This window comes from Protopterus annectens, chromosome 6.part0, assembly GCF_019279795.1.
Source record: "Protopterus annectens isolate FY-2018-M chromosome 6.part0, PAN1.0, whole genome shotgun sequence".
NCBI classification, from domain to species: domain Eukaryota; kingdom Metazoa; phylum Chordata; order Ceratodontiformes; family Protopteridae; genus Protopterus; species Protopterus annectens.
Genome location: NC_056737.1, coordinates 1,866,247,997 through 1,866,269,732, shown reverse-complemented (window position 1 = coordinate 1,866,269,732; position 21,736 = coordinate 1,866,247,997).

Sequence of the window (21,736 nt, the reverse complement as noted above, 5' to 3'; positions counted from 1 at the left end):
TGCTGTGACTCATGGTGGGAAGATGTGCAAATTTATGTTCAGTGGCTGTAAAGGAATACATGGGAAGGAAGTTGCTCAAGAAGGAGGTGGCTGCAGTGAGAATAGCTGGTCCTTTATGGATCACCCTTTTGACTATTTTAGAATTTCTCTGTTGAGCCTAGTACTTAAGAAGAAAGAGGGAGAGTGTGGATTGATACACCATTTGTCTTTTCCTCAAAGGCTTTCAATTAATGATTGCATTAGCAAACAAGCTGCTCATGTCCAGTATGCATCATTGAATTATGCTATCTGGATCATTAAGAAGTATGATAACCTTTGGTTAGCCAAGTTAGACACTGAGGCTGAGTTTGTTTGCTTCCAGTGTGCAAGGATTGGTCCTTATCGAATATATACTTTGAAGAGCAATTCTAATTTGAAATGGCCATGCCCATGGGCACTGTTGTGGCCTGTGCCACCTTCAAGGTGTTTTGCATGGCCCTACATTTATTTTGGCAACAGTGATGTTTCCACCAGGAGCTGTATAATGCCTTCATGAATTTTTGATCATTAGAAGTGTTCCACAGGGAGCTTAGAAGGATGTGGAGCAGTTTACTGAACTTTGTCAAGAACTTAGGCTATCTCTCACTGAAATGATTGAAGGCTTACTCAAGGCTTTGGTATTTTTGAATTTTGAAATTGATGTAGTTTCTTTGACCTTAAATTGTCACTGTCTAAATTAGAGTGATTGAAGGAGGACATCAACAGATTCTTAGTGTCCAAGAAAGTCAGAATTAAAAAAAGTCATGGACCTTCAGGACTCCTCAGTTTTACTTGCAGTGCCATGGTTGTCAGTAAAATATTTATATGATCGCTGGCTATTTTGTTAGAAAGGGGCATCAGAAGCATCACAGGGTGAGGGTTACCAGGCCAAGACGTCATGCTGTAAGATTTTTTTCCTTGTAAATCACAACAGAACTTCCTTCTAGCAGGATGACTTTGTGTTAGCAGATGCACTGCAATTGTTTAATGATGTATCAGGGGGACATGGCATGCAGCTTATTTTTAGGGCAATGTTTTTGCAGCCATGGCCACTTTCTTGGTAAATAGAATGAAGGACAAATATCATGTTTTTTAAAACCCATGGATATTTGGTAGCTGTAGTAGTTTTGCAGGAGAAACTTCATAGCAAAAAAAGGTAATATTGTAATCAAATAACCAGTCAGTCATCAAAGTGTGTACAAAGAAAGTATCAAGATCTAAATAAGTTCAAACTTTACTATGATTGCTAGTTTTTGCATTAATTTAACTTTCACTGCCAAGCATATCACTGGTAGTCACAACATTATTGTTGATAGTCTCTGTTATTTGCATCTTTCCAGTTTTTATCCACTATTTCTAGAAATCCCTCAAGCTCACACTCCTATCCTGTCACAATTTTGGATAATTGGCAAAGAGTAACTGATAGAATCATAGGATCACAGGAACATAGGAAGTTACTAGGCTATTGGCTCTGAGGCACTTACAAGCCTAGACAAGAATTTAGCCTATGTTCCAACAAGTCAGCACCCGATGCTCCTGCAGGGACACAGGAGGACCGGGGTGTACTTTCTGTTCACCATCCAGTTATCCAGGTTGTGCTTAAAAAAGGGTTAATGAGGTACTCTGCGTCCATGTTCCAATAAGTCAGCACCTGATTCTCCTGTCTGGTAGGAACACAGGTGAAATCCCAGGGGTGTATATTCTGTTACCCATCAAGTTATCCAAATTGTGCTTAAAAAATGGGTTAACGAGGTACTCTGCTTGACATGGAGAGGGAGTCTATTCCACAGAAGGGGGAGTCTGTGGGACACAGATCTGCCCCAACAATGAGTCCTATTGATGTCACAGTCCAGGTTGAGGTCACATGTGTGGGTTACTCAAGTGGAGCTTGACTTGAGGATATGGAGCAGTCCCATCAAGGCGGGGTCTGAGAATGCTTTGTATGTCAGACACAGGTTACCTATGAGGGATCTGTATGAGACTGAATAGAGAGACAGGGCTTTTAGCCTATCTATGTAGGGTAGATGTTTGAGACCATGGATTCCCCTGGTGAGGAACCTCTGTGGTCTCTCCAGCTACTGCATGTGCTTTGTGAGGTACATTACAAAAGGGGCATTGTACTCAATAATGGGAAGAATGCAGGGATATTATGACCTCTTTGTCCTTGGATGAGATACTCTTACTAATGAGATAGGGCTTGTTATTCAGTTCCTGGTGGCTAGCAACAAGAAAAGCTTATGGGGCAGAATAGAGGTCGCTATGGATTTTTCACAGAAGCTTACTGGGGTACAGAAGAACTGGCCCCTTGACTGTTTGTCAGATATATAGTTTTTAGATGTACTCTAAATGAGGCAGACAAGACTTTAAATTTTCATTTGTTGGACCTCAGCTTGTTCTTAGCTAAGTACTAGGCTAGCTGCTATGTGTGTTGTTTGGTCTGTCTTATTATACTTCACACTGGAACACTGGCAGAATACTTAAGGGCTGGGAAAGGCCAAAGAGGTTATCCTGGGAGACCAGGCAGCCCAATTCATCTTGGTAGAAATAGCATCATCAGAATTCCTATATGATGTTTATTATCTAAGATTTTACAGCTTTATTCGTAGTACAGCTGCGTCTTACAAATGACAGTGTGATTTGGTCATCCAATATATCAAACTGACTAGTGAAGGAATTGTATGTTCAGCAGCTTTACAGCTTTGGAGTCAGTTTGTAAATTCATAAATCACTGATTTACCAGGACAAGAATTGCTGCTGACAGAGATCCTGGTTGGTGTTGTATGGAGTTTATCTTTCTGATACTAGTTGGCACTTGTTTAATTTTTATTTGTCATTTTCTTAAAAGATTTCTTGCCTTCAGCTTGGTTGATTTAAATGGCATGGAACCAGTTCAAATATGGAAAAAATAGGGCTTACAGATACATACACACTCACACACACACACACACACACACACACACACACACACACACACACACACACACACACACACATATATATATATATATATATATATATATATATATGTGTGTGTGTGTGTGTGTGTGTGTGTGTGAATATGTGTGTGTGTGGGGGTGTGGTTATTATGGTACAGTGGGAGTGAGGATTTGCCCTTGTATGTGAAAGACTGTCTTACAGCAGAAGTATGGATTTGTACATTCCCTACTGTTATGCGATGTCAGAGTTGGTATATATAATTAGCAGGTGGTGGGGTATGCAGGGGGAATTGTCCCCTGCATAAACCATTTTTATTTTATGTTTTGATTAATTTTCTTTTCAACCTTTTTGGGATAAATGTTTTTGCATTTTTAACATTTTTTCCTTGAATTAATGACATAGCTCAATATATATATATATATATATATATATATATATATATATATATATATATATATATATATATATATATATATATACATATATGAGTAAAAATAAATATCACGTCATTCTGCCTGTTTACTTGTTTTCTATTATGAGTTGTTTCATTGTAGTAAGTTTTATGTGTATCACAATCACCAGCCTAATAGTGATTAGATTGGAGATTTTAGTGCTCCCTAGTTGATTTATGGCTGGTCCATAAAGCTTGGCCAGACATAGGGGTGGGAACAGACAGTGCAAGTCGCAGCCTGGAGGCTAATTCCTTTCCTTGGCCAATCAGTCAATATGCATGGCCAATTGAGTGAGTGGTCAACAATGCTACTCTGGAGTAGTTGGACATGACTAGCTTTACAGTTGATTTGTAAGCTGGCCAAGTTGGCTTGTGCAGGTTATGACTCATGCTGCCCATTTAGGGGCTTCAATGGCAGATTGTGGCTTCAGAGGCTGATTATCACTGTTTATGCTCATGCTTAAATGATGTTATTTATTTGTTTTCAAATGTTTGCCAAATGTACTATGTCATGCAATAAACTGGTCATACTGGCTTTAAGGTGTCATTATATTTGAGTTGGGAAAGTTGGGTTGGGGACAAGTAACACTTGCTACTTTTGTTTAGAACTCCTATCACTTTAGTCAGTAGCAGGTCATTCCTGTCCACTGAAGTTGGTAAACATATGTATATTATTTCTTTATTTTAATATTGCAAGCTCCCTGCATTCCTAGACATTTTAGGAATGTGAAAATAATGATGACAATTAGTAATCACATATAAAACAGGGTTTCTTCATTTATTTAAACTTTGCCAGTTACATTTGATGGTATTTTCCCCCACTGACTTAATGATGCATGCATCTATATACATAAACTCACGCTGAGACACAAGTAAGAAACATTTTATTTGAAAATTCACGGATGAACCTTTCTTCTGATATAGATGGTGTTTATTGCCATCAGCTGAAGAAATATAATCACCTGTTTTGCACATGATTTTGAGACATATGCCTGTTTCATTTCTGCATGCTTCATCTCTTGCTGTGCATGGATACAAAAGTGTAATGATTAAATCATAGGTGAAACAGAAATGGAATTTCAAGCAGTATTAACAACTATTCATGCTGATGGTTGTTGAATAAGATGCAGCTTTATATCAAACAAATGTATCCAGGCATTAGGAGCAAAAATGTAACAGATGCTGACTTCACTGTTAGAAAGTACTGTTCTGTTGGAAAAACACATTTTAGTATGTTTAATAAAATTGTGCTGCATGCTGAGAGCAAGAAAAGAAACAGAAATTTCCTTTTTCTAATGAAATTAATTTAACATAAAATACTGTAATTAAGCTAAGTGCTGATAAAACAAAATGGAAATTTAATGGCTACATCGGACTACAAGTGTTGAGTAAATTGTTAAGAAAAAAATCACACTCAGTTATGGAAAAAGAATTTAATGCATAACACCAAATCTGTACCAACTGCATGTCTGCATGTGTAAACACATACATACCTTTCTATCTTTCTCTATATAAATAGATAGCTAGATATAGCTATAGATATCTGTATTTAATATATCTATCTATCTATCTATCTATCTATCTATCTATCTATCTATCTATCTATCTATCTATCTATATTTTTTCTCACTAGTCTGATAGTAAGATGACACTTGTGTTTAAAAACATATGCAGTGTTAGTTGGAAAATAATTTTCAACTAATAAGGTAATAAAATTAGTATTTTAAGAGTTCAGAGATGTTAACCATCTGTTGTAAATTACATGATTATCATACTGTAAAACATGAAATCTCAAAATGTCATGTAACATTTTTAAGCAGAAGGGAAGTACTGCATCCCTGGAATTTATTCAGAAATATATCTGAATTCAAAATTCAATATTTTACGAGCCTAACAGGGTTGGTCTCAAGATCTGGTCTACATAAACATAGTTCTGTCATCATCATCATCAATCCTCTGTTTTCCCATTTTCTACATGGGGCTGGGGTGCCATATCCGTCGATTCGATACCACTCTCCTATCTTCTTCAGTAGTCATGCCTGACTGTTGCAGGTCTTATCATACACAATCCATCGATCTCTTTGCTGGACACTCACATTTCTTCTTGCCCTCTTCATGTCTGTCTCAAATCTGCTTCACCAAACTGTCTTCTGATTTTCTGCATGTCTGCCCAAACCACCATTCTGTCTGACTTTTTCTGCAATTAGTGCTACTTTGGCTTCTGCTCTGATGTCCTTATTTCTTTGTATTTTTTTGCCTGTCCTACAGTACACATCCTCCTTCCCATTTGGCACTTCATCTCCATCACGTCTATCTTCTCCAAGTGCTCTCTTTACTGCCCAGGTTTCTGTACCATACAGTAGTACCAGTCCTACCACTGTTTTGTACACCTTACTTTTCATGGGATTATAGGAGGTTACTAGGCTAATGGGCCTGTGACCCTTACAAGCCTAGCCAAGAGTTTATCCCCCCCAAACAATTTCAGTCAGCACCTGTTGTGCTGTCAATGAGGGGCACAGCTGGAACCTCTAGGACAAATTTGTGGTTTCCCATCCACTCAGTAGGGTTGTGCTTGAAGAGGGTCAGCAAGGTACTCTGACATGTATGGGAAGTGTATTGCAGAGATGGGCAGCCTCTGGGAGACAAGCCTGTCTCTCCAGCAGGTTTTGTTGATAAAACATATTAGATTCAGGTCTTTTGAGTAGCTAATGAGTGATGAGTTAGACTTATGGATATGGAGCATCTCTATTAGGACAGGGTCTGAGATTGCCTTGTAGGCGAGATACAGATCACCCCTGAGCAATCTGTATGATACTGAGTCGAGTGACAGTGATTTGAGCCTGTCTGCACAGGATAGGTATTGGAGGCCATGGATTCTCTATGTGGGGTATTTCAGTGGCCTTTCCAGTTGATGCAGATGTTTGGAGAGGTACATTCCAAACGGGGCATTATACTCAATTATTGGTGTAATGAGGGAGGAGTTTAGAGAGGTTCTTTGCCATTCTGCTGTCATACAGTACCCCTGACACTCTGTGTCAGTTGGTTGAAGCCCCTTTGATTCTAGCTTTGACCTCCTCATTCAGAGTTCCACTTCCCTTCATCCAAGTCTTCCATATACTTGAAGCTGTTAACCTGTTCCACTATTTTCTCTTATATCTCAATTGTCAGATTTTTCTGATTTGCCCCATTTGCTGCTTATACAACTGTCTTATCATTATTCAGTTTCATCCCATGGGCCTTCAGTTTTTCATTGCATTCCCCTATCCTATGTTGAAGTTTTTGCTCAGTGTCTGCCTGTAATGCTACATCATCTGCATACAGCAACACTGTAGATATGTCCTCTCTGACCTATTTGCTAATATGTCCATCACCAGTATGAACAGCAGTGGGCTCAGAGCTGAACCATAATGCACACCTAATCCCACTGGGATCCCCACTAAGACTCTGAACTGTTTGTACTTGAGGCATTGTGTCCATGAATGTAGCCAAGGAGTGCCCAAATCATCTTTTAGAGACCTTGGCATATGCTTTCTCCAAGTCAAGGAATGCCCAATTGGATTCTTTTCTAATCACTATCCTCTTCTCAAACACCTGTGATGAGAAGAACTCAAAAGGACACATAGCATTTCATGATGTGAGGGAAAAGTCTGAAGCACTGCAACTGTACAGAAATGTACCTGCATTCAACATTTTCTGATGAAGTGTTTATATTTTAACAAAGTATCGCACATTGGTAATATAAGATTTAATACCACAGTCCCTTCAGCTTAGCAAAAGTGACATGTGTTAGAAAGTTAATGTGAAAGTTGTCTCCATTGGGAGCATAATTTATAAAAAAAATAATGTAATTTTAATTTTTGTTTAATACTTGACCCCCGGTAGTGGTGCTGCTGTAGCATTATCGCCTCACAGCAAGACGTTGTCGCATTCGATTTTCAGCTAGAGCATCTTCTGTGAGGAGGCATGCGTGAATGGGCGTGCCATCATTGAAGGTTGTGCGTCAGGGCTGGTAACTCGGCACGTAAAAATCCACTACCGAACATTAGCAGACTGGAGTTCCGCTGTGGCGACCCCTAATCGGGATAAGCCGAAAGACACAACAACAACAACAACTTGTTTCACATAGTCAAAGGAACCATTCAACCCTTGTAATAAAACAATTCATCCAACACAGTTTGATGCCTATCACAGCTGCTCAAAGGACACCTCTGTGAAAGGGTCTAGAAAAGATACAATAATGCAGTCTCTCTTCCACACAATATAGCAATCACTTAGTGGTCAGAACAAGGCTCCATATAGTAGAGCCTTAAGTAGACAGGTGGTGGTAGCAGTACTGAGTTGTTATACACAATGTAGGGCAGCAAGACTTTCTTCTTTTTAATGAAATATCAGAATGGTCTGACAGAAGATGCATATAAACCTACCAAGGCTGACTATAAGAAAACATAAAACACGTGAGTAAATGTATTTGTAAACCTCCCCTCATCAAGACATGGTGTGATAATATGCAAATGATCATTGCAGACGCAAAACTTAGCAAGCACAGCCAAGGGTAACCATAAAGTATTTTACAGCTACGTATGTAGCCCAAAATGTAGGACACAAGCATGCGCCAAACTAGTGATTAGTGATATCACACACACTGACCCCACAGAAATAGTATACCTGATAGCAAGTAGGTTCGGTGACAATTTCACTCTCTTTCTCTTATCCCCTCCAAACTTATCATAAACCTTGCTTCAACCCCCCCAGCCCCACCCTACATATCTAAAGAGCAGGTCATTAAAGCCTTGTCCAAGGCAAAATACACAGCCTCTATGGGACCAGATGGCATCTGGCATACCAGGTTGTCTTCTAAACAGGCTAATGCATGAACTAGCATCACCATTAAGTGCCCTTCAAAATCATAGCCTAGCCACAGACTTTGTTCCTGCAGAATGGAGAACAGCAACAGTTATTCTTCTCCACAAATGTGGCCAAGCAACAAACCTGGATAATTATAGACCCATAATTCTGACCAGTTTCTTCTTTAAGGCCATGGAACGCATCATTATGGACCTCAAAAATAAAGACATAGATGACCACCAAACCCTGGATCTAACCCATCTGGCTTCATCAAGGGCAGATCCAGCCTTTTAAATCTGGTGGATTTCTTTAAAAATGTGACCAGGGCATACCTCCATTTGGAAAAGGCTTTTGACACAATCCCACACACAGGCATTACCAATAAACTTTGCAAACTGAATGTAACCCCCTTTGTTGTAAGATGGATTGCCAAATGGCTCACAAACTGGAGACACGCTATCAAAGTGGGTGACTCCACATCAGCCAGCAGACCTGTCAGCAGTGGAGTGCCACAAGGGTCAGTGCTGGGCCCACTATTGTTTGGTATATACTTCTCAGAATGTAGGCCTAAACTAAGTGGATGTGGCTGACCAAGTTTGTGGACAACTGCAAACTAGTTGCAATTACTGAATCCCCAAATGATGTCAGCATACTCCTAGATGGTTTTATGCAGTCCAATGACTGGTGTCTCAGTCACGGTCTCAAACTGAATGCAATGAAATGCATCATCATTTCCTTCGGAAAAAATAATATCCCTTCACACTGTCAAATCAACAACAATACCCTAAGTACCTAGGAAGTGGTAATGGATCTGAGATCATAAGTTGACTGCAACCTTAACTTTGACCACGATGTGTCTATTGTAGTAAGGAAGGCTTTCTGTGTAGCACACTTGATTAGTAAAGGTATTACCTTCAGAGCAAAGGAGGTTGAAACTCCTCTATATTCGGCACTAATCAGGCCTATAATTGAGTATAACACCCCGTTCTGCATGTACCATACAAAGCACCTGCAGCAACTAGTGAGACCTCAGAGGTTTCTAACAAAGAAGATCAAGGGACTCGAGCACATGCCTTACACAGACTGACTAAAGTCCCTGTCACTTTAATTTGTATGATATAGACTTTTTAGGGGAGACTTATGCCCGGCTTACAGATCAGTCTGAGTTGCAAACCTAATGAACTTGCTGCATGTCCTTAATTCAAATGGGACTAGAATTACCCATTCCAGGGAACTAAATATGGCCTGTGACTTAAATAGGACATGCTGGAGGGACAGTTTTGTCTCCCAGTGACTGCCACATCTTTATAGTAGGCTACCAATTCATGTGAAACACTGCACCTCTATGACACTGTTCAAAAGGAACCTGGATGAGTGGATGGGGCATTGTAAATTCTTACCAGGGATAATGCCCATAACCCTCAGGACATGGGCAGCCACAACTAAATGCAATCCTGAATATTGACTAGTGTATCTATGGTATTACATTGGGTTGAAACAACTAGGCTTGAAATGACCTCTGGGTCGATAGACTAGTGAAATCCTATTATCCAATGACCCTAAAAGTGTATTAGTGCAATAACCTCCAATTATAAAATGAATAGTTTTTTAAAATGAACCTGCCAGACCAATAAGCTACTGTCTGTTAGCTCTAAAGAAGTTTCATTCTTAATTGAGCTCATCTGTACAACATAAATGAAGAGAACAGATTACACATTTATGTTATCTTGCAGTGGGCTTTAAATAAAGTTCAAGTAAAAGAATATAATAGATCCCACAGTAAAGATATATATCTGAGTAAAATTATTTCCAAGTCTCGCTTTAACAAAGCATCATAAGAGATATGAAAATTATACATGATCATAAAAGTATTTCAGCACAATAGTGAAATTTTTCATTTATGCTGCACCAATAAGCTCAAATAAAGGTATGTGGGGGGCATGCATCTGCATCAAGTGAAATCTGGTTTATTGTCCTGGGTGCATTATTAAAGATTTGTATATAACTGTGTGTTCAAAAGCCAATATGTTGAAACTTGCTTTTTGCCTTTTCGGAAAGTAATACATAGCAGTAATCCTAGTGAAAAAAAGGAAAAATATATTTTTGCTTCCACTACATAGCAGTTTTCAAAACAGACTATCCATGTGTGTGTGTGTGTGTGTGTGTGTGTGTGTGTGTGTGTGTGTGTGTGTGTGTGTGTGTGTGTGTGTGTGTGTGTGTGTGTGTGTGTGTGTGTGCATTGTTACTAATGGTGCTGAGTCCAGGCAGCAGCATGGCTCTTTAATGTGACTATAGAATGTGGATTGAAGAAAAAGAATATGTGAAATTTGTATTTACATGTGGATTATTTTAATGATCTTTTGTAACACATCTTTACATTGTCTTGCTGTAGAGTCTCAATATACAATACCAAGAGTATAAAAACAAAACTTGTGACTTTTTGCTAAGACCATTTCTTATTGCCCAATTAATCCACTGATAAGCGCTTTCATCTTAATAAACAAAAGACGTCATCAGATAAAGAATTAATAATATCAAACACTTATACACTATTTAAAAATCACATGACTACTTCAAATTTCAAACCCATAAAGTGCTAGGTGCATTCAAATTATTATTAGTTATTGTGTCTTTTGAAACTAAACTTGATGCAAACTGTAATCCGATAAAAGCTCATCTTTAAAAATTATTATTAATTATGCAGGAAACATGTATGCAGCATTTTATTTTATATATATATATATATATATATATATATATATATATATATATATATATAAACATGGAACACTCTTTTTCATCTTATATGTTTTCTGAATTTCAATAAGCAAGTAATAGATGATAATTCATTAAGACCTGGTTACCTTCTTGCATTCAAGTGGAGTTGCCAGGTCAATTCCCTTTTCTCCAAATATAAACATGAGGTGCAACCTCAAAGGTTCAATGCAACTTTTTCCAGCACAATAAATTTAAAATCATGCCCTTCATTTTCATGAATATGCTTGTGCAGTGCATTGATAGTTTATTCTTTCTAATTTCATACCTATGCTCATAAATTCTATGTTTTAGTTGCCATTCCATTTTTTCTATACATTAACTTGACACTTTTGACCCAACGCCACATATACTATTGCTTTTGTATTACAATTGAACCTGCCCTGACTTTAAAAAGTTGATTATTAATAGTAAAAATAGTAACTGTTTGTATATAATGACAATAATTACAACTTCCTTATTTACTCATTCTGTTGTTTTCCCTAAGCAAGTCTTTTATTTTTACCTCAAATATATTTTTAAGGTTTATACATATCCTGTAAACCACAGTCGGCCTATCTCCCACCTTTTTCTTCACAGTTATATCATCATCAATGAAAGACCAATTTTTCTGTACTACCTGTTTAGTCTTTTCACTGTCAGCAGTATAAGTAATAATTAAAGAATTCCCCAAAGTGTCACCATTTTACTTAATAATTGTTTTCTGTGGAATCAGATCTGCTTTTTCATTTTCTTTATCCCTACCTAAAATCCGGTAAATATTTATTTTTTCTTTTTTGAATAACTTCATTAACTAAGTTGTCAACAAATTTATCCAGGTTGCCTCTCTTACTGAACATGTCCTTCAAAAAATTGCATTTATCTAAATAGTTTTCTTATAAGGATACCATGCATGCCACACGGACAAACTGACCCTTGACTATTGCTTTTTTTTTGAGTCGTGGGAAGTAAACTAGTGAAATGTAAAAAATATATATTTGGATAAATTGGCTTTCTGTTAATCTTAGAAGTATACGTTTTGTTAATAACATCATTAGCCAGCATTACATCTAAATAGGTTATATAATTTTCACAAATTTCATGAGTGAAACTTAAGAAATTTGTTGCACTGTTAATGTACTCGTAAAATAGAGTTATTTCTCTTTATCTTCCTCCCACACAATCAGAATATTGTCTAGGTATCTATTATATAACCTACATGCATTCATAAATTTACTCTTGAATAAAAAATTATGTTCCCATTCCATCATAACAACATTTGCAATGAGGGAACTACAGGTGGAACCCATGGCCACATCATTTTGTTGTAAAAAAAATCCTGGACTTCAAAAAGCAAATAGATATTCTTCAATACACTTCCAGCATTTCTTCATACAAATTTATACTATCTTGTGGAAGCCCTTTCCTAAATTAATATTCAGTGAACTACAGGACTCCTATATTATGAGAAATTACTGTATATAAATCTTTGACATCAATGGCTATAAAGAGATACTTAAATCACTTATAATACTTATTACATTCAAGATCATTACATTTATTTAGATAGTCCCACAAATCTTTACATACATGTTTTTCATCCTGTTTGTATAATTTAAGCTTCTCATCCAAACACTTAGCAAAATTACATGTAATGGACCCATGAGCATTGACAATTGGATGCATGGGGAGGGTAATCCAGATTTTCATGAATTATGGGCACTCTGAATATAATGGGTACCATAGGGCTCTGCATATTTAAATACTTATAGTCTTCTGAACTTATTCTCTGTTATCATAACATATCATATAATTGTGTTCTAATTTCTATATATGCAATATTAAGTTCAAAGACACTTGTCTGTATGTATCCTCAAATATAATTTTATACATCCTGCCTATATACTCAGAGTTCTCAATTATAACCAGCCTACCCCCTTTATTGGGCGTCATTACTCTTATGGCATTAGCTTAAATAATTTCAGGCATACGCTTTTCTTCTCCAGTGATGTTATGTTCAGGGGATCCCTTATTAGTACTTAATAAACTTCTTACATCTAGTTCATAGTTTTTTTTTCTAACAATTGCAGAACTGGATGCAGTGAAGGATTATAATAAATGGGAATGCCTAGTTAAGACACAGAGTAAGCACTCTCACCAAATAAAACAGTAAAATTCAGCTTCCTAACAAATAATGCAATGTCCATGATAGTGTCCACAATGTTCACCTTTTTGGAAGCCACAAAGTCAAACCTTTTGAAACTATGTCTACATTATAAGAATGAATGTCACATGTACTAAAATTGTAGACTTTAAAGTCTCCTAATATATTAGTTATAATATTGCTCATTTGCCCAGTTTGATGATTATCCCAAGTTTCATTAAGGGATCCATTAAAAAAAAACAGTTACCAGTTCCTCCTCCTTGGTCACCGTTTTTGCCAAAATGCCCTCTGGTACTGGTGAGGTATGTCTCTGCTCATTTTGACCCACTAATCTGTTTGGTTCTTCTGTTTCTCCTTCAAGCATTCTGACTGATGTTGTTGTTGTTGTTTTTGTGTCTTTCGGCTTTTCCCAGTTAGGGGTCGCCACAGCGGAACTCCGGTCCACTAATGATTGGCAGTAGATTTTTACATGCCGAGTTGCCGGCCCTGATGCACAACCTTCAACAAAGGTACACCCATTCATGCATGTCTCCACACAGAAGACGCTCTAGCTGAGAATCGAACAGGAGAACGTCTTACTGTGAGGTGACAACGCTACCACAGCACCAGATAATCTGAGGCGTTGCTGTGAAAATGGTCACTATTATATGCTGGCCTATTGTTATCAGCACTCTGGTGTTCTTCTTTATAATGGTTTCTCTTATATTTCGCTCCCCATTCCTGTAAATCTGGTGGACACAGATATGCTTGGTTGTTTTCATAGTCATATCTGTTCCTCTGAAGTTTACTGATTTTCCTTGCCTTAATTTTCACAGTCTGTTGGTCTATACATACAGACAAGTGTCTTTGAATGAACTTAATACTGAATATAGAAAAATTAGAACACAATTATACAATATGTTAGTGCAACAACAAATAAGTTTAGAAAACTATAAGTATTTAAATATGCAGAGCCTTATGGTACCTACTATATTCAGAGTGCCCAAGATTCATAAAAATCTGGATGGCCCTACTATGTGTCCAATTCTCAATGCTCATGGGTCCATTACATGTCCTTTTGCTAAGTTTTTGGATGCAAAGCTTAAATTATACATATAGGATGAAGAACATGTATGTAAAGATTTGTGGGACTTCCTAAATAAATGTAATGATCTTGAATTTAATAAAAAGTATATCTTTATAGCCACTGATGTCAAAGATTTATATACAGTAATTCCTAATGATATAGGAGTGCTGTGGTTTACTGAATATTTATTTAGGAAAGGGTTTCCGCAAGATAGGTGTTGAAAATTATGTAACCTGTTTAGATGAAATGTTGGCTAAAGATATTATTAACAAAAGATATACTGTTAAGATTCATAGAAAGCCAACTTATTTGACTATATATATATATATATATATATATATATATTTTTTTTTTTTTTTTTTTTTTTTATATTTCACTAGTTCACATCCCATGACCCCAAAAAAAGCAAAAGTCATGAGCCAGTTTGTGTGTGTGGAGAGCATGGTATCCTTAGAAGACAACATTTTAGATGAATGCAATTTTTTTGAAAGATGTGTTCAGTAAGAGAGGCTACCCCGATAAATCTGTTGACAACTTAATGAATGAAGTTATTGAAAAATAAAAAATATTTAGCTATAAAATACACATTTACTAATAAGAATTTGAATTCACTTAACACTATAAGGGTGTGAACTTTAAAGTAGTAATGTCCTTTTTAAATAGTGTATAAGTGGTTGATTTTATTAATTCTTTATCTGATGAAGTCTTTGGTGTAGCAAGAAAAAAGTGCTTATAAGTGGATTAATTGTGCAATAATAAATGGCCTTAGCAAGAAGTCACACGTTTTGTTTGTATATCAGTTCATTTATTTCCTGAACAATACCAAGACTGCCTACTCAAGGAGAAAATATAGACATTCTTTCAACCATCTTCCATTTTTTTATAGGTCATAAAAATATGAGAAGGGAAGGAGAAGCAAACTAGCCTGACATCAATGACTACAGTCTCTTATTAGATAGACATTTGTTAGTGCACTTTATTTGTTTTTCTTGACTTAGATCCTGACAGAAAGTTTCATCTCTTTTTACCATTTTGACACGTTCGATATAGGCAAGGATCATCTGAGACTTATTTATGCCTCTCTCCAAGTTCTACCCAAACAGAAGGCTGTAAAGGAATCAGGGCACCTTTTCCAAAGATGTGGTTTGTACCAATCCTTCCATGCATGTTCTCTACTACCACATCTTTAGGATCACTGAGATGCAGATTTACTTTTCTGTGTACTGTTGGTTACTTTTCATTTTTGAATGTGAGATACACTATGCACTTTGCACAAGATAACAACCAATATACATTTTTCTTTTTTGGCTTGGTTAAGGATGAAATGCGTTCATTGGATAAAGGCAGCTAAAAATATACAAATAAGAAATAAATAGCATATAAGCAAACACAGAAATAAGTCAGTCCTTCCAAACTGATAGCATGCCTCATTAATCATTGACTGTATTTCTGCTATACTGGCTACACATCCCTTTAAAAAGTATTTAAAGTATGCTATAATCCTTTTCCTTCTCCCTCCTCATATCTAAAATCGCAGCTGTTTGGCAGCATCCGCAAACTCTTGATGCAGCACTTTCTCATAGTATTCCAAAGCTATTTTCACTGTAAAGCTTCTGTGAAAAAAAATGTATCTAGAGTATGAGAAAATTCATGGGATGTACACTGTACAGAAATCCTTAACAGTTATTGTTTCTTGACTGAAATGTTACTATTTTCACAATGATAATACTCTATTTAATCACCTTTATATATCTCAAGGACTTTTCATCTCCCTGTTATCTAAAGCTAGCTTAGTTTGTTTGTCTTTACTCTGCACATTTATTTATTTTATTTATTTAACATTTGTTTACCAGGATGGTCTGGCTGGACAGCTAGTATCCGTTTTTAGTGTAGTGCTGGGGAGAAAAGCTCCAGAAAAATTATTACATAATAATATGATCAATGTATACAATGCCAATCAAGTTACAGTTATTGAGAGGTTAACAAGCTAATAATACAGAGATTCGTTCAAGTGCTAAGTATGGAAAGATTAACATGCTAATAATTTAGAGCTATATCATGTCTTTATAGACAAATAAAAATTTTAGTATAGTATAGGCATGCAGACTATATTATAGTGTGTACAAAGAGAGCGGGTGTAATACAGTAAAAGCAAGGGAAGTACCCTCTTTCAGGTGGGTGGGAGTTCAGGGAGGGCCTTTGCAGGCACATAAATGGTTGGTATATAGTTAAGCTTTTAACTGGGTTTTGAAGGTGGTTTCTCATTTTTGTTGCCTGAGGTCAGGATGCAGGATATTCCAGATTTTGAATAGTGAAGTGAGATTCGCCTAAACTATTATTACACTGGATATTTTCGATTAGAGCTTTGTTTGTAGAGCGCAACTGCCTATTAGTATTGTGGAAAGTTATGAGGCCAGTCAGGGCAAGAGTTTTTCAGGATAGTATAGGATGTGATGTGCCAAATTGAGTTGGTATTGTAGTGAATTTGGGAATTCTAACCAGTGCAGTTTATTTAGGGATTGGCAGTGGTAGGAGCATGATTTGGCATTGACAGCAAATCTGGCGATTTTGTTATAGTAGGTGGAGAGTTTATTAAGGTCAGTTTTATTTAGATTTGTCAATACTGGACATGCATATAGTATAGTGGCTAGCAGATGGGTTCTGGCTATGGTGATTCTAGCTTCAGAAGTTAGATATTATTTACATCAATAGAGGGTCCCTAGCTTTTTGTGGACTTTGGAGACAGTGAGAGATATATGTTTACTGTACTTTAGTTATTGGTCAGTGGTGAATCCTAATAGCTTTGCTTCTGGGATTGAGGTGATAAGAGTCTTGTTAACTGATGATGTGGAAAAGGTAGTGTCTTGGGATTTTATAGGATGGAACAACATAAGATGTGTTTTCTTTGGGTTTAATATTAACTGAGAATTGTTTAGCCAATATTCTATTTCAGTGAAGGATTGTTGTTGTTTTTTTGTTGCAGAAGTTGTATGCTGGGTGTGGAGCACATCAGAGTAGTATCGTTGGTGTATTGGACTAGTTTGGCAGTTGTAGTAGCGGAGTGGAGTTGATTTGTAAAGAGGTTGAACAGGAGGGGGCCAAGGATGGACCTTTGGGGTACACCTATGGTGACTGTGAGTGAGGGGATAGGGAGTCAAGCCATGTGACTGATTGAAGGCAGTTGTCTAGGTAGCTTTTAAACCAGTGTTGGCTGGTGCTGTCAGGGTTGAGATCTGAGAGGCAGGTTAGGAGTTTATTGTGGGAAACTGTATCTAAAGCTTTGGATAAGTCTAGAAAGGTGGCAGAGACATGATTACCTTAGTTTTTATATGTGTTTATGATGTTGGTGAAGTTGATTAGGGCTGTTGTGGTGCTATGGGATGGGTGGAAGCCATGTTGTGAGTTGGATAGAAGGTTGTTAGAGATGAGGTGAGTGAGGAGTTGTTGATGAATGCATCTTTCTAGGATTTTGGATAGTGGTGAGAGGATGGCGATGGGTCTGTAGTTGGAGAGGTCGGTGGATGGTTCACCTTTGAGGAGGGGGATAATAAAAGTGTTTTTCCACAAGGTTGGGATGATTTGTTCAGTGATAGATCTATTTATTAGTAGTGTGATGGGGTAGGATATAGCTCTAGATGCAAGTTGGAGGTATTTGGCAGGACGATTGTCGGCAGCAAGGGTGGTTGGTTTAAGTTTTGCAAAGAGTTTTTGGATGGTATATGCTGGTACTGGTTTACATGAGAAGGGGGTAGGACAAGTCTGGTGTTTAGGAGGTTGTGGGAGGAAGTAAAGTAGTCATTGAAGCTGGAGGCTATGTGACTGTCTATATTAAGTGGGGGAGTTGTTATTTTACCAGATTGGAGGATGTTGTTCACAGTGGGCCCAGGATTTTTGAGGGTTGTTACTATGCCTCCTTTGTAGGAAGGTATAGTGATTCTGCTTGTCAGTCTTAACCTGTTTCTTAGCTTTGCTTCTAAGTTCAAAGTATGCTTGCCCAGTTGTGAGTGTTTTGTGTTGTTACCAGACTTTCCAAGCCTTATCCCTTTCTTTTAGTGAAGCCCTTGTGGTGCTTTGTAGCCATGGGGCAGGGCTACTGCATATTTCAATAGTTTTGATTGAGGTCAGCTGATTTAGGATGTCTAGAAATGTGGAGTTGAAGTAGTCTACGGCATTGTCAAGTGGGAGAGTTTTTATGGGAGACCAGTTGCAAGATTCTAATGCTGTTAGGAAATGGTCTGTAGGTAATTTTTTACTGGCATGGGTTTGTAGTAGGGCGAGGGGGTTATCTGATTTCAGTTTATGCCTGAGGATGAAAGTAGGATTGTGGTCACTCAGAGAGTTAGGCAGTCTTCCACAATGAGAGGCAGTGTTGGGCTGATTAGTGCGGATCCAGTCTAGTATGGATTCCCTTTTTGAGGACTTATTGATGCATGTAGGTGATTGAATGAGTTAAGTGAAGGTATATAGGCTTATGTGATTGGTGTGAGTTGGGGAATGGACTATGGTTTCTTGGGGGATGGTGTGGGAGGCCCAGTGGAGTATTGATTCCAATGTGGTTAGGTTGTCACCTGGGGGCATATATATCCTGAGTATATTTAGGTGTTTGTGCTGGTTTAAGAGCAGCTTGGCATATAGAGTTTCGGTGTTTCTGGAGTAAGGTGGTTCTTGCTGTAGTAGCTGAATATTTAAGTTTTCATTAAAGCCACTGATTTCTTTGTGTTGTATTCACTTCTCTTGCAATTCTAATACTGGTGGGAGTACCCAGTTTCTAGAAGAGTCCAGCCTCTTATTCACACCGACATGCAGCATTTGATTGTTCATTCACAACTTAAATTTATACATGTTGAACATGTTAAGCAGGGGAAGCTCATGCTATTGGACTGTGGGGCTACAGCCCCTCAGTTGTAAAAAAGAAAGAAAAGACAAGAAAACCAGCTATAAAACAAGAAAGAAAAAAATAAAAACAAATGTGAGTCCAGAAACTTTGCACATGTGCACTTGCTGCATTTCCCAATATCCAGACTGCTGGTGAACCAGTCTTTAGCATGCCCACAAAATCCAGACTACTAGTGAGACAGCCCAGATTAGGAAGGCAACATTCAACAGCAGAGATCCCAGAAGTCTATGCAGTTATAACTCCATAGACTGGAAGGAGATCAGACTGCAACATCTGCAGGCTGGGTAGCAGCTTACTCTTGCAGGAAGGGGAAGGACTTTGATTTTGCAGGCTTTTCAATACAGGAGTGGACAAACTTTGCAGCAATGGAAGGAGACTGGGCTTTTAGTGCAGGAATGCAATGGAATTGAGCTGGACTAGCATTTTATCAATGGACTTTGCTACTCAGGTAAGATGTGTGTGTGTGTGTGTGTGTGTGTGTGTGTGTGTGTGTGTGTGTGTGTGTGTAATGCCCCAGTTAAATATACCTGGTGGCTAGAGAGAACTCGGGAAATACACCTAGTGGCTAGACTCAAACTCTGCACCTTGGGAGCAAATAGCAAGAGCTTAAATTTCCTACCTACCACCACTTGTGAAATGTTTGCCTCATATTTTTCTTCTTGTGAAATTTGTGGTTTTCTGGATTTTGAATTCACTAATTAATGACAGGAATTTGAATTTCACACTTCATATTCTTCAGAAAGTACATGGTAACAAAAAACCTTTTATTTGAGCAATTTTTCTGTTTATAAGATCAATATTTGAAATGTGTCCCTATTTTTGCGGCTGTATTCTATTCCCCCATTATTGGCTTTGTCCAGGTTTTTTGTGCTAAGAGGTTGAGAGCCATGTTGAGAACTGAATTCACTGAATATGTTTGGGAGCTGTATTCCCCCATCATTGGCTTTGTCTAGGTTTTTTGTGCTAAGAGATTGAGAACTGAATTCACTAAATGATAGCCATTTAAGTTTCAGATTACCTGTCTTTCAAGAAACAGCTGGTGTGGCAAAGTGGTATGTTGCTCTGACAGTAATGCACAGGTTCCTGGGTTCAAGTCTTAGCAATGACATGCATGGCAGTAACATAGCATTTTATTCTAGCAACTTTCCAAGATTATGCAAGCAATGTTTAAAATGTGTCCGTAGTTTTGGGACTTTTGTCCCCCCCCCCCAATAAATTTTGGCATTTTCCAGATTTCTTGTGCTTCAAAGTTGAGAGATACAGTTGAGTGGATTTTAGAAGGAGCTGAGAGCTTGAAGAGAAGTTTAATGCTGCTTATGCTGAATCTGCTTGTATTGTTAATAGCACAACAGGTAGTATACTTGTGTTTGATGCAAAAGGTTGTGAGTTCTACTCCCACAGTATGCAGATGCATTGCTGATACTGTACTGTGTTGTACTTAGGAGGTGACTGCTGCAGTCCTGAGAATGTCCTCTTTGGCGAGATACATAGTAATGATGAACCTGTTATCAGTTTGCCATCCATTCCCTATTGCAATATTACTAGCTTATCATTTTTTTTAATGTAACATAGGCAATTTATTCCTCAATGGCAACAGGCAGTTTATTTGTAGATGAAACAATTACATATAAAGTTGTTTGCTGGCGGCAACCTCTTTATTATTTACAGATTTCTTTAATGTGGAATTATTTAGATGGCTTTTACTTCTGCAGAGATTGTGCATATTTACTGATACTTGTGGATTGTAGAAGTTTGAGTAGACTTTTATGATGGAAATGTTCTGAACTGGGCAGTTTTGTCATTATTGGTGCATGCATTTTGTTTCATTGTTTACTGGAAAAATGTTCAAAACAATACATTTAAAATGCCCTCTAACAGCTGCACTGTATTATAGAAGGGATATAATTTAATACAATCAGGAAGGTGTATCAAAGAACACATGTATGTTTCCTGTGCAAGTGGCCTATGACTTGAAAATAGCCCAAAGTTAATCTTTATCTGCCACTGGCCAAATGTATTTTCTTTGAATGTGGGTTTCAATGCTGTTTCAATGAATGTGAATTTCAAGGGCAGAGAAGTTTTAATGCTAAGTCTATTTCATTGTGAGACTGCATTGCTTTGTTTAGCAGATGTCTATTAGTGTTTGTGCTGTCAAATGTAAAATAAAACATTTAAATGAAATCCAAATCATTGTAGAAGTAAAGCAGTATGCACATTACAGTGTTTATGGTAAATTGGGTAAAAAGGTTAAGTAATGAGACATTGGAATAGCTGCAGGGGGGAGGCCCCACTCAAGCGTGATTTTTTTTGGGGGGAAGGGTGGCAAACTCAGACAGCCTCAGCTGAACTATACATCTTAACTGTCCAAATTTTTGCAGAATGATTTACTTGTGTGTTCTCAGCTAAGCATAGCTATGGCTAGGTACACACCCCTATCCTGCGGCTTTGCTTAGCAACAGGTAACCCGGATTACCAATGCTCCAATGTGCTTACAGCTATGGTGGCACACACCTCTCATGATGTCATGTTTACCTCCAGGCCACTCCTCGGTGTTGTACTGCTGCACCATGTGGTACATCCTTACACCAGCGGGACAGTTGCGAT